The 13,315-nt window shown below is 36.4% G+C and overlaps 1 protein-coding gene and 1 long non-coding RNA gene across 5 annotated transcripts in view; one reads left to right on the top strand and one right to left on the bottom strand.

Annotated features, from left to right (window-relative positions):
- Positions 1-5,987, bottom strand: part of LOC109298653 — a 15,680-nt gene extending 9,693 nt beyond the window's left edge. Inside the window, exon 1 of the long non-coding RNA XR_002097670.1 lies at positions 5,864-5,987. This is a non-coding gene — a long non-coding RNA (uncharacterized LOC109298653). The remainder of the gene's footprint in view (positions 1-5,863) is intronic.
- MIPOL1 (mirror-image polydactyly 1) overlaps positions 1-13,315 on the top strand; it is a 448,613-nt gene that overhangs the window by 310,176 nt on the left and 125,122 nt on the right. The gene's annotated exons all lie outside the window — the stretch shown is intronic.

The raw sequence follows: 13,315 nt of genomic DNA, 5'->3' as shown, positions 1-13,315 counted from the left end.
GGTGACTATTTGAGCTGTCTGCATCACATGCTTTTGAGTATCCTTCCCTGGGAACGCAATGTAAACACACTCCAAAAAATGGTAGTCTACCACTTCCTAGTATGGTTTGTTCCACTGGTTTATAATCCTCACTACATGTGCCTTCTTTCTCATTTGAATTTGTCTGACTTCAGCTATTGGTTCTAGTAATGCTCCCTCTACTAGATTAAAGGGCCCTATTGTATCCAGTATTTTCTCCTCATGAAGATGCATAAGCATCATAATCCATTTGCTCTCTTTTTTTAAGTTAAACAGAGTAAGCTCATTAGATCTTTCTTTTTATCTAGGAGTCAAATCACGTGAGCACCTCTTTTTTGTTCTGTGTACAATTTTTCAGCATCCTTTTCAAAATAAGGACATCAGAACACTTTGCAGTCAGTGTTCTGGTATCCATCTCACCAAGGTGTCTTTGGCGGTAAAATCACCTCCTTAGCATACTCAGTACTCCTCTGTTTATACTTCTAACAACTGGATTTGTCCTTTTTGCCACAGCATAACATTGACACTTCATGTTCCATTCTTTATCCAATGTTACCCCCAAGATATTTTTCAGTTACTGCTTTCCAAGGTAGACTCCCCCTGCAGGTATGGCTTGCGTCCCTTGTTCCTAGTTGTATAACACTGTGTTTGGCTGCATTAAGATATGTTTTGTTTGAATAGTCTTGGCTTACAGAGTTATCCAAATCACTCTGCTCTGTCCTCATTGTTATTTGTGGATGATTCAAAAATTGGCAAATGTTATCAACAGTAATTTTATATTTACTTCCAGAATGTTTAGGAAAAGATTGAATGCCCTACAGAGACACCCCTTTTCCATAATGATTTTCTCTGGAAAATGGCTTTTTGGAGGTCTGTCAGTTAGACTATTCCAATAATGTGTATTTTATTTTTATTGTACAGTGCTAATTTTGAGTCTGCGTACTTTGCTAAATCAAACACCGTATAAAAGTTTGAAAGGCAGGATGTATCCCTTCTATTAGATACCTTAGTACACTCGTATTCTACCCACTCAAGTCCATGCAAAAATGTACTTTTGTAATGTTTTCATGCTTATCTTAAAACTAATTCACAAGAAGCAGCAAGGAAAAGGAAGACCTGACTCTTTGTGTTAAGAGTTTTTCAGAAATAGGATAATGCTTTGTCACCTAAGTGAAATAGGATCTGGATCTACGAATATTCCATTTGCACGTTTGTCAACCAAACTGGTAATCTCATTAAAGAATGAAATTGGATTTCTTTGACAGGGGATATTTTTTAAATGTTACCTGGCTAGGCTTATATTCCTGCTCTTTAATTCTAAATTTATTAATCCCATATTCATTTGCCATTATTTTGCCTGGGATTGATATCAGGTTTACTGGTCTAGAGTTTTATGGATCATCCTATTTGTCTTTTTTTAATATTTGCGCAATAGAAATACTCTTCCAGTCATCTGGAGTTTCTCTGACATGCTAAATTCATTAAGAGTGAGTATCAACAAACCAATTATCTCAATCAGTTCTTTTTGTACACTTGGCTGAATGTTATCCAGGTCTGCTGTTTTAAGAATATTTATCCTTTTGGTAGAAGAACCTTAACCTTTTTAGATTTGAGGCTCCCCTCAGAAATGACAGCTCTTAGTTTTCACTCGTTTTTTGACAACAGAAAAATAACAGAGCAATTCTTCTGTTGAAAAGAACTCAGACCACAACAGGTCAGAATCTTTGACACTATTGATTCCTATTTGAAATCTCTGGGTTTATCTTGTGAATTATGTTTGCTAACCTAACAGTGCTAACATTGTATGGCACCCCACAACACCCTTGAAAGGATCTCAAAGATCCCAGAGTGCTGTGAGACCCTGGTTGAGAATCACTGCTTTAACTAAATGCTGTTTAACATCCTCCTTCATTATTAATGGACTAGAAAATGCATCATTTTGATAAAGCACAACAACTGCTTCTTTTTAAATACTAGGCAAAAATATTTAATGAACAAGTCTTCCTTTTTTTCATAATTATTACACTCTCTCTGTCTAGTAATGGGATTGTCACATTGCTGGTATGTTGCTGTTGTTGTTCCACTTAATGTACTTTAAAAAGCTTTACTGTCTTGAGCCCTGCCAACAGTGGGTTTTTCCCAGCTGGCTTTAGCTTCCCTATCAATTTAATACACTTCATAACTTCTAGCTATTACTATCTATTGTAGGTTTTTTATTACTTAATATATTGCTTTTCATTTCCAATTGTTGCCTCTACTTTTACACTGGGTTTTTTCCTAACGTTGTTGTTTTCCTGGGTTATTAAGTAATAGCTTTTTGGCCATATAATACATTCTTCTTAAGGAACTCCCTATTTTCATTCACATTTCTTCAATGCAGTTTTTTTCCTCCCATATTTAGGAAATTAGACCTGAAAAACCAAAGATAACTAGGTAGGACTGTTTCTTTCTTCATACCGAATGAGTCAGGGTAGGCTTACTTCTATCTAGATACCTACCACCTTAAAATGCAGTGATTCAGTTCTCTTAATGCATCAAAAATGAGTTCCAAAAAGAGTTAACTTCTGTTGGATGTACCTGATTTTAGAAAAGTATGGTTTTTTTCTTTTTTTTAAGAACCTATAGTGATGTTTTACAATTGGCATATGTCACTCAAGTTGAAGTCCTCTATATCACTTACAGAAAGGTGCTTAGGGAGAAAGGCATCCTATATGGTGAGTTAATTCATGGGCTATAATAGACCTCCACCAGTATCCCCTCCTGAGTTCTGGTAAGCACGCTGTTCTTTGCATGTTCAAGATACATGCTTCCAGTCACTCATAACTCTAAAACAACATATATATTTTGGTGTTAGCTCATGTCTATATTTTTTTTTCCTAGTATCAGTACTGCAAAGTATATTGGAAATCAGGTCTCAGAAACAGAGCTTCAGTCATCCTGTACTGAGATACAGAATTTAGCCCAAATCTTCATCTGCTTCTGACAAGAACCACTTCTGTCCACCAGAATGTGATATACTTGTAACAGTGATAAGGAGATTATCCTCATTAATAAAGAATAGCATTCCATTTTGAATGACCCCAGGCGTTCTTGGGATCAGTTATATTCAATAGATTTCTATTTAAACATTGTTTAAAAAGTCATCAAAGGGGGTTCTGATTTTAAAATGAAACGAATGCAATAAGTATGCTGCTTGGAAATCCAGTAGTATGTTTAATTTTTTCCTTATTTCCATTGCAACTATATTAGTCTATATGAAACACATTTAGCAGATTATCCTAACCTTGAAACAGATTTCCTTAGCATTATGCTCCCTTTCTCTTTAAAGTGTTAGGTCCAAAAGTACTAATGATCATGATAAAATAGCCTCCTTTGTAAAATAAAAAAAAAATTAAATCTAGACTACTGTGCTAAAATGTATAGTGCCAGGGAAGGTTTTTAAAATCCATGTAGATGACTGAAAGAGTTAATTTTGTGGTTCTAGCAAGAGTAGTTGTTGGTCATTTTTTGCAGTGGAATAATTAATCTCAACATTTGTGTATAGGATAAGAGAGTGTATAGAGGGTCATCTTAAACTGAAGGTTATATTACATCATTTGAGACACTGGAAAGCTTCTATGTAATATGAAAAACCCTGTTTTGTTAAAAAGTCACTTGACTCACTGCTGTAGCAACAATATGCAAGATCATTGTATTGTCAAGTGTAATTTGTATTTACCAATCAATGTTTACTTACTGTGGTTTTTCTTAGTGGTAAACTTATTGTAGATGCTAACTGTCAGTTTCAGTGTTTGCAGCAACAAGTTTCCCAACCTAAACCTTAAATGACAAGACTGATAATGATTATTATTAGCAAACATTAGTGTCAAGCTTTGTTATTTAGAGAGGATTGAGGATATTCTAAAATTTAGATGCTTAATATAAATTAGTATTAAAGATTGTAAGAGAAGAGCGTGGGAGGGGAGGGGGAAGCAGTAGGACCTGCTGGGAACTCACTCGAATGGTTATTTAGCAGTGAAATGTTCTGCCCTATAACCAGTTGTTTGAGCCAGCCTTTTTCCAGGACTGGTTACCCAGGGCAAGATTCACTTCTACCTATTGGACAATCTAAGTGGATTTAGGTGCCTAAGTGTGATTCTATGCCATCCTATTCAAGTCCCTGAAAGTTCATATTTATGTTTGTAATACACCATCACCTGACCCTTAAGACTGAATCATGTAAAAAGCAGCAAGGAGAAGAAGGACCTTTCTACCTCCTGCATTAACAGTTTTTCATAGACTTAAGTAGGGTGGCATAGAACTACACTTAGGCACCTAAGCCTACTTACCCACCTAATAGGTAACAGAATATGGCCTCCTGTCTCCTGGAGTTTGATGCTGTAAAAATGAGAAGGTTTTGGTTGGTACACTATTCAACAGTTATTTCTTTTAGAAAGTGTTTAGTGTTTTAATAGTGCCATGTTTAAGCAGATTAAAAATAAAGGAACTGAGTTTCTACAATAAGACATGTTTATTTAAATTAATGTCAGACACTGGAAGAATAACAGATAGAAATAACTGAAATAATGCCACTATGTAGTTTATTGTAACATAAGATAATAATAAATATTTGTGGGAAATTTCTACTCATAACCTCATTAATGACCAGTAATTATGGCAGTCCCATTTCCAGTCCACAATAAATTATAAATATATTTGTTTAATGTATTTTGACAGTCGCTGTTCAACTTTTAGTAAGTGTGGAAGGTTCATAACTTAGCATTAAATCTGCATTATATGTTGAAAAACAATTAACTTTTAATAATATGCAATCTCCCTACAGCCTATAATGATAAATCTTTAAGAGTCAGGAAGAGAGGCAGTATTTTATGTGCACTTCAAAAGGTGTAAAAGAGTGTTTTTTAATAGAGTCTAAGAATCCAATCTGTTTGAATTAATGACATTTCGATAATTGTATAAAAAGTCAGAATTAAGAGGATGGGATAGGTGACTGCTAACTTCATTGGAAAAGAACAAATTAGGCACTTAAATTTACAAACCCTCACTGTTATGAGGTAAGCCTTTGAAGTACATTTGATTGTTTAGTGTACTTGTTTTGTAGAAAATTCTGAAATGAAGTGATAATCTACAGTAAATATAATTTCTGTCAATGTTATGAGAATAGCAGGGTATGAAACACCAGTAATTTAAATAGAAGCACTGATATTTTAAGCTTGTATACAAGAATTGTGTGCTAGTCATATTGTGGATAGTAGGAGAAAACATAGTATTGAAGGATCAAGCCTTTATTTCACTATCTTTTTTTTCTCTCTCAACTTTATTTTGTTTAAGGCTTCTTTGCTGTGGTGCCTCTAGCAAAAGTAGTCATGGATATTAATACAATAGCAGAATCCACCCAAGGCTGTTGATAATTTAGTCATGTGAATCAACTCCATCCAAACAGTGTCACTAGGATATAGTTCCTTCCTCAGAGGGGAGTGACCTTTTGATAGATATATGTAAATCTAGAAACTTATTCATTACCAACACTCTAGTAATTCCTGTTTTAACCTGTAGAACCAGGAATTGAACCACACATTTTTCTTGGGTACAGCAAACATCAGGAGCTACTGTTCTGGTGTTCTCTGTAGTTTCTTGAGGGAACCAAATGAAGGTAGATTCAAATCAGCAGGGGATTAGTTTGTTGGATTTTGCAAATCAAGTTCTGGAAAAGAAATGTATAAAGTTGAATGCTGATATTCATTCATGGATTGATCAGCAAGAGTCCAAGATATCAAATTTACCCCAGTTTTTAATATAGCACGTATGCAAACTATTTCAGTCTTAATTTTGATTCATTACTTACCAGGATAAATTTATACTGAAATCTTTCCTTTGTCCTCTTTATCCCTTGCTCACCTTTTCATTCTTTTCATGTCAATTATTAACACTGTGACGTTACTTGTTGCTGCAGTAACTTTGTTTCAGTGCAGCTGTTGCCAGGTGAATTTTGTTGAGAGCTTGATTGGAACATTTACTAACATTTTATGAGATATCAGAAAGGATTTATTATAGCCAGCAAGCGTAATTTTAACATTTTATTAGGGAACTCTTTTTACTGTTTCTACAGTTGTTTTCTTTAAAAATAAAATGCAAAGACATACTATAGCTTTGGACAGAATGGGTTATCATCATGATATGTAATACCCTGAAGTATGTATGTGTTTCATTAGCAAGGTAAAGATTAAAGATTAAGACATAAAAGTGTATTGGAATGAATTCAATGAGCTAAATCTGCTCTCAGCCTTATTCAGTGGGATTACATGAGTGCCTCAGAAGACAGAATGTGGCCCTGTTGGATATGAATTCAAATCTTTTTATGTCTGTCTTAAGGCTAAGAAGCCTTGTCCTAATTATGCAATGAGCCAAGTCAAGAGTGTGTGTTCCTGATCTATTAGTGTACACCATGGTACTGTTGCAGGACCATGAGGCTAAAATCCAGGTGTCTTCAGTTCAGGTAAATGCTAGTGGCCAAGTAGGATGTACTATGATGTGGTTTGTTACTATTCGAGTATGTTCCACAAATTTATTTTGCAGCAGTAGACTGCCAATAATAATAAATCTGTGAATTTGGGTTTATCATCCCCATTTGTGAGACGTCATACAGCCTTAGAATATTAGGCAGCCAAGGCTTCTGCCATCCCAAGTGTATGTACACACTCACCTCAAAATGTCATGTCCTCTGTCCCTGCAGAATTATAATAACTTTAATGCTCCTAGTCAATTCCTCCTTTTTCACTGCTAATATTGCTGATATTTGAAGAGTTTCCACGTAATACAGCAATTTCTGTTGCTGTTACCATTGTTGTTGCTGTTGCTGTACTTCAAAACTCCCACTAAAACTGACAACACTAAAATTTCCTGATGTTTAGCTGGAGATCTAACCTAATTTATCTAAAAGCATCTTCCACTCATGAGCATAGACCTTCCCTGAGCTTACCTTGTGACAGTGGCACCATGCTGTCCACTATTCAGATCTGTGCCTAGATGGCATGATCTAGATTTTACTAATTTCTTACTAGACCAAAGTGGAGCCAGACCATAATTTAAGCATATTCACTCCCTTCCCCTCCCTCAATTCATTTATGGATTACAAACAGGAGGCTGAAAGCCAAAATTTGTCTTCTAATAGGAAAACCCATATGATAAGCAGAAAACACTGTCGGTGGATTCTATAGGGAAGAGGCAGCTGGGTAGGAGGGGAAGGAAAGACCAAAAAGCGGTGGCTTAAAACAGGTACTTCTGGTTCCCTTCCCCCCGTGAGATGTTTGCAATCTTTGTGCCAATTTAAGCTTTCACTACCTATCATAAAAAATATAGAATATTTCATTTCTGCTGTAGAAAGTGAAAATTAGAACTGTCTAAAGGAGGATAGAGTATGGGTTAAAATCAGCAGGGGACTAAAAATCCAGGCAACTAGGGGAAGGGAAAAAGTTAGAGTTCAGTAGAGATTTTCGTAATCTGTAAAACAGTAACGAAAGAGTGTTTATCATTATTTCTCTACTGTTTTCTTCATAATGTTCTATCATCAGTTAGTTTTGGAGGGTTGTGTGGTTTGCTGTGGTTTATGGCTCTCCTATTTGGATAGCATTGTATTATAATTGCTAATGGAACTCTAAGTACATGGAGGGGAAAGAGGGAGGGTAGTGACTTCTATTTTTAGGTATTTTTTTGAAGTACAGAAAATTGATATCTAAATCCAAGTTCTACACAGGTTTTCCTTGTATGGTGTGAAATGAATTCATATTAATAGTTGTAATGATAAATGTTCAAATACTGTGTCCGGGGAGTCTTGATTTCATATAATAAGATTTTTTTTTTATTTTGGAGGAGGAAAGAGGAGGAAGAAAAGTTACTTAGGTTTATTTCAGCGTTCTGTCCCAAATAGCTTAACATACTTCTTTCTTTAAATATAACTAATATGGGAAGCTAAAGTATGGTATGGTTTTATAAATACATTTGGATAAAACCTTTTTGCTAGCTGGTTTCTTAACATGTTTCTTAAAAATTCTGTGTTTCCTCTTAATTGCCACAATGCCTATTGATGAGTGCAGAACTGATTGTCAAGCTTCTCTACTTAAAGCTGAGTGAACAAGCTGCTTATGATGACCCAACAGAGACATATAAGGGAGGTCTATGAAAGGACGAGTATTCAGCCAGCCTTAATCCTTGTTTTCAGTAAGGCAGTGTCTTTAAGTGCAATCTAATTAGTGAATAGACATGGTTGTAGATTCTTGTAGACATGCCTTTTGTTGGCCTCAGATGAACTGCCTGGCTAATATAAATGGTGTAAAATCTCTGTTTTACATTGCTTTTCTTTTTTAATGTACTTTAATAGGATATGGAGACAAGAAAATATAAGCAGAGCAGGCACAAAAGTAAATAAAAGCCATATGACTATCTGTGTTGAGGTAGTATGATCCATTCAGATATTTTTATTGTGCTAGTGGCCCCTGCCAGTGGAAAATTTGAATGGCAGTACTCTACTAACTGGTCTGTACCTTTTATAATCTTTGGCATACATGAATAGCAGAGAAAACTGTAACAATGTTACTTTGCTTTAATGTGGCACTTTTATAGCCAACTAAAGTAAAAAAATAGATAAGCATTATTATTCCATTTCAGAGATGTGGAAAATTGAGCAAAGAAAAATTAAGTGATTTGTCAAGAGTCATTGATGTGTTAGAACTGCAAGCCAAGTCTCCTGAGACTCAGACCCCTGCTCTAACTGTTGATCTAAACCTCTGTCATTATATATTGTATAACAAGGTTTGCTACTGGCTAAAGGGACAGTTCCCCCCATCTTTTTACCCCCAATTCAAATGATGTACAGTGAAGTGTAAAGAAAAGACATGTGGCAAGGACATCAGTTCTACAAAAATGAAACACAGAGAGCCACCTGAGAGAGAGACTAGCCCTTGAAAATAGGCAGAAACATTTGAAATATGGCAAGTTAAATTTAAAGTATATGTTTCTATTTGCATTCCTCAGTGTTTGTATGTTTCTTGCCCCTTTTATGACATAATAAAGATTGGCAGCCATAGCAACTTACTGTTTTCCTCATTTTCTATAATTAACCATAAATTCCAGTGATATTCAGTAACAGTGCCTTAGTTATTGAAACTCATAAGGTTTTTACTGCCTTATCACCTGTATTATTGATTGGAGATAATTACTATAAAGCAGCTGGCTGTTGGTTTTAGGGAGCATCAATTGTTCTCCTGTCCCAGCTGTTGGCTAATAAGGACAGTCAACACATCTGTTTCAACAGCTGGTAATTAACAAAAGCCTAATTGCTGCAACTCTTTTAACAACAAATCTATGAAAGAGTAGAGATGTGGAGGAATATTATTTACTTTGTGCTCTACACTTTCTGTGACCAGTTTCTTTTTTCTTTTTCTTCTACTTTGAACACCACTGCCTTTGTCTGATGCATTGAATGGCAGGAGAACACAATATGGTAATCCACAGCTTAAGTTTTTCAGATCTTTGTTGGTGTTTCGTATTGCAACATTTCTTTGCTAAGTTACAAGATAAAATGGATCAAAAGCATTTTGTGGAGTTCCATACAACAGCAAAAATCCATAGCAGTGTGCCCTAGGCAATAGGGCTGCCAACTCATACAGCGTCCAGAAGAGAATTCTGGGTGTCCCCTTCGCTATGTAGGTTTTACATCCTTAGACCCCCTCCCAAAAAGAATGTTTGTCATTCAGATGACCATCCATTTTAAAATAAGTTTAATGTTGCAGTCCAGACTGTCTAAATGAAACCAGGGTGCGTAGATTTTTTCATCACTCTTTAAAATCTGCATATGCTGGTCAGTTTAAAAGTGGTAGTCATTTATTAGCTTGGAATAGACAGATTGTGAGCATTTGATATTATAGAATTGTCGAGGATGTTATGTTTTGCTTGTTTTAACAGTCTGTGTTTCTAGCATCTGTCAATGAACATAAAATCAGAGAAAGATAATGTGCACATAAATACCTACCTTGCATATTTTTTCCTGCATGCATAATGTGCACATCTGAAAAACCCATATATCTAAATGGATATGTGCCTGTATACATGTAGAGGGAAATCTTAACTCAATTTAAATTAAACAAAAAACTCCAAGTGAGTACAGTGGAGCAAAATTTCCTGCGTACAACTTAATTTTCTTAAAGATGAAGCTAGATTTTACATTCATTCAGGTACTTGTTTTATATATGCAGAGGAAATGCTTAAATATTAGTTGACCTTGAGCCTTAAGTATTATGAAAGTGTGACCCAGATTGCATATTTGACTTTGACAACCAAATAGTCTACATGAAGCTGTATTTAAAGTTAGTCTTCCAAGTTTTATTTTTAAGCATTCTGCTAGTGCCCTGAAACAGTCAATCTTTGCTGAAAGGTTAGTCAAAGATCACTTGATTAAACTTGCTTCACTAACATTTGGCAGATAGTTCCGAACACTCTGTTCTTCTTTAATTGTCTGTTGGTTATGTTGAAAGGTATGGAAGAAATTCTACCCAAGACCCTGCCATTGACTGCATGTAGATTGCATAATATAAAAAAAAATTCTGGCAAGACAAGTTTAGTTCAGCAGGTGTTCAAGTGATGAAGTGTACAGTAGGTGTAGTGAGAAAGTATAAGAGGTTCTTTGAACAAACAAAAACAAAAGTGTTGGCTAAAATTCTAACTGTAGAAGGATAGTGACATATAGGGAAATATTTACTGTGTGGGCTTAACAGGACATGATTTTTGTACACTATAGGCTGTGGTGATTGACATGCGCTCAATAGCATTGCATGAGTAGAATGCAAAAATTTTGCTTTCTGCACTTATAATATATGCAAGGGTATCAAAGCATTTAACAATTTATAAAAGGGTTTGGGTCTTATTTTCCAAATTTTAGTTTGACTTTGCAAAAGTAAATACAAATGTTATGTTAGCATTTGGAGTTCTTTTCCACTTATAAATAATATCAAGTATACAGAAATTTCTACTCTTGTAGCTGAAATGTAGCTGAGTTTGGCATAGGATATATGCTTGGTTTCAGGGGTACAAACAGGACGTAGGCAAATGAACAAAAAATGTTAACAAAAATGGTGCTTGGTCAGTTGGCATAAATGATTAGCATTGGAGACAAATTGCTTAATAGCTCCATTTTACTGAGTGCAGGGTTTGTTTTTGTTTCTGTTTAAATATGTTGTGATTTTTTCCTCTCTTCCTCATTTATGAGGTGTGAAGAATTTAAAAGCGTGCATTTTCTTATCAAAGAGAAATTGGGTTTTTGTGAAAGACATGGATGGATAGGTCTAAAAGTTAACAAATCAGTTTTGGCTGCAGCACAGATATAACATAGGTAACAGGTATAATAAGTTCCCCATATTCTCCTACAAGCATTCTTCAACACTGAACTGAACCACTTATTGCTCATTTTATTGTGTATAGCTGTTCAGTCCCCATTTAATATTTTGAGAGATCATTGCCAGGATGCATTTGAAATGAGTAACGCTAAATTAACTTAATGTTTGTGATAGGTGCTAGCTTCATACAACAGGTCAGTGCTGTTCAACTGACAGCCCACAGGCCACATGCCTGAGTGAGGATTTAAGTTGCAGCCCCCAGGGTCCCTCCTCACTGCCACTCCACACTGCTCTAGCTGTAACAGCACGCAGTCTCCAGGCTCCACCTCTTCCAGCTTTGTCTCCTGCCCTCACCTTGTGGGGGGCGAGGGGGGGTTAGAGTGGTGTGGTACAGGGAGCTGAGGGCAAGCCTAGGGGCATGCACTGCAGCTGCAGAGTGAGGGTACTTGTGCAGTGTAGCACAGGGGGTGTCCATGCTACCTGTGGCTTGTGGGGCTTGTGGCTTATCTTGGTGTGGCCTTCAGGTGTGGAACGCTGACAGGGGTTGTGCCTCTTGGCCACTTCAAAGTTGGATAGCCCTGTCATGGGTGACTAATGTCCTCTATTTGGAACAACAGGTGTGTCACAGATACAGACATTTGAAACTTACCTATATTGCTCAACCAGTCAGCTTCAAACACAGCCTGGATGACTACATCTAAATTGAAGAAGTTAATTTAGTCCCCACACTAATCCACCTGACCTTTCCTAATGGAAGAGCCAACAAGGACAGGATTCAGTATAATAATTTTTGTGCACTAGAGGTGTATGCATGTGTTCAGTATACTAAAGGGTAAGGTAACATACCCATTAGTAATGCATATCATAGACTTATTCTTGTTCAGTTGTTTTTTAGACTTGTGTGTGACAACCCAGCATGTCTTTAAAACAATATTTCTCTTTTATGTACCTAATTATCCAAGCTCCTCTGTCCATAAAGGATCTATAAAGCAGTGTGCGATCTGATAAAAATGTATTTTCAGTTAATGCAGCAGATCTACTCTGCTGTAAATGCATCATGTGCAAAACACTCTGGCATGGTTTCCTATCAGAATTAAATTTGCTCCTTATTTTTTCACAGGAGTCTATTCTTTTAAGTGTAAAGAGTGAACACTTTTTTTTCTCATGGATTTTCAGTGACAGACTATTTGATATCACCAAGGAATAGAGGAAAAGTATATACCCTTTTCAATTGCCTATAGTTATACAAGTCTTTGCCCTAGGAAGGGAATGATTCATTCTTGCTTTTTATCAAAGTTGAATTTTTTTTGGTGTATATATTCTAAAAGCCAAGATTATAAAATCCAAAAATTACCTTGCTGAAAGACTATTTTCTGATATAGGGAAATGAAGTCCATTGTTTCCTCACCTTTCCGCAGTTTCTATTTTGATTGGTAGCACAAGTAAGTACTTGTTGGGTCTCTGTGTTCAGGCTACTTGTTTTGAAGAAGTGCCTCCAGCAAATTTTATAATAAAATTTTGCTAACTCGAAGAGTTAGCATCTCAGCATATGACACTACTTGCCTACAAAGTCCAATGTGATATTTTTTTTGACTGTGCATCTTGGTGCTATTGCTTCTGTAGCCCTTTTGTTGAAACCCAGATCAGCCCTTCTTGATAGCTACTTTACATCGGTAATAGTTCATCTATGCTGCAGAGGAAGGGCTTAAGCATCTGTGCCCCTGCAGCAGCCCTGGCCAGGTCAGGCTACACCTCTGCCTGGCTGGGACTGCTGTTGGAGGGAGATCCCAGAGCTATTCCTCTGCAGCCTACCCCTCCCCACCTTCCAACCAAGCAGTGATGCACTGGAACCCAGCCAGGGCGGCTGCTGGAAGAGAGAACCCAGATTCCTTCCCCTCTGACCCTAACCC

This window comes from Gavialis gangeticus, unplaced genomic scaffold, assembly GCF_001723915.1.
Source record: "Gavialis gangeticus isolate Ggan-Ray unplaced genomic scaffold, GavGan_comp1, whole genome shotgun sequence".
NCBI lineage: Eukaryota > Metazoa > Chordata > Crocodylia > Gavialidae > Gavialis > Gavialis gangeticus.
The sequence above is the reverse complement of the archived record's forward strand: the minus strand, read 5'-3'. Positions and strand labels throughout refer to the sequence as shown.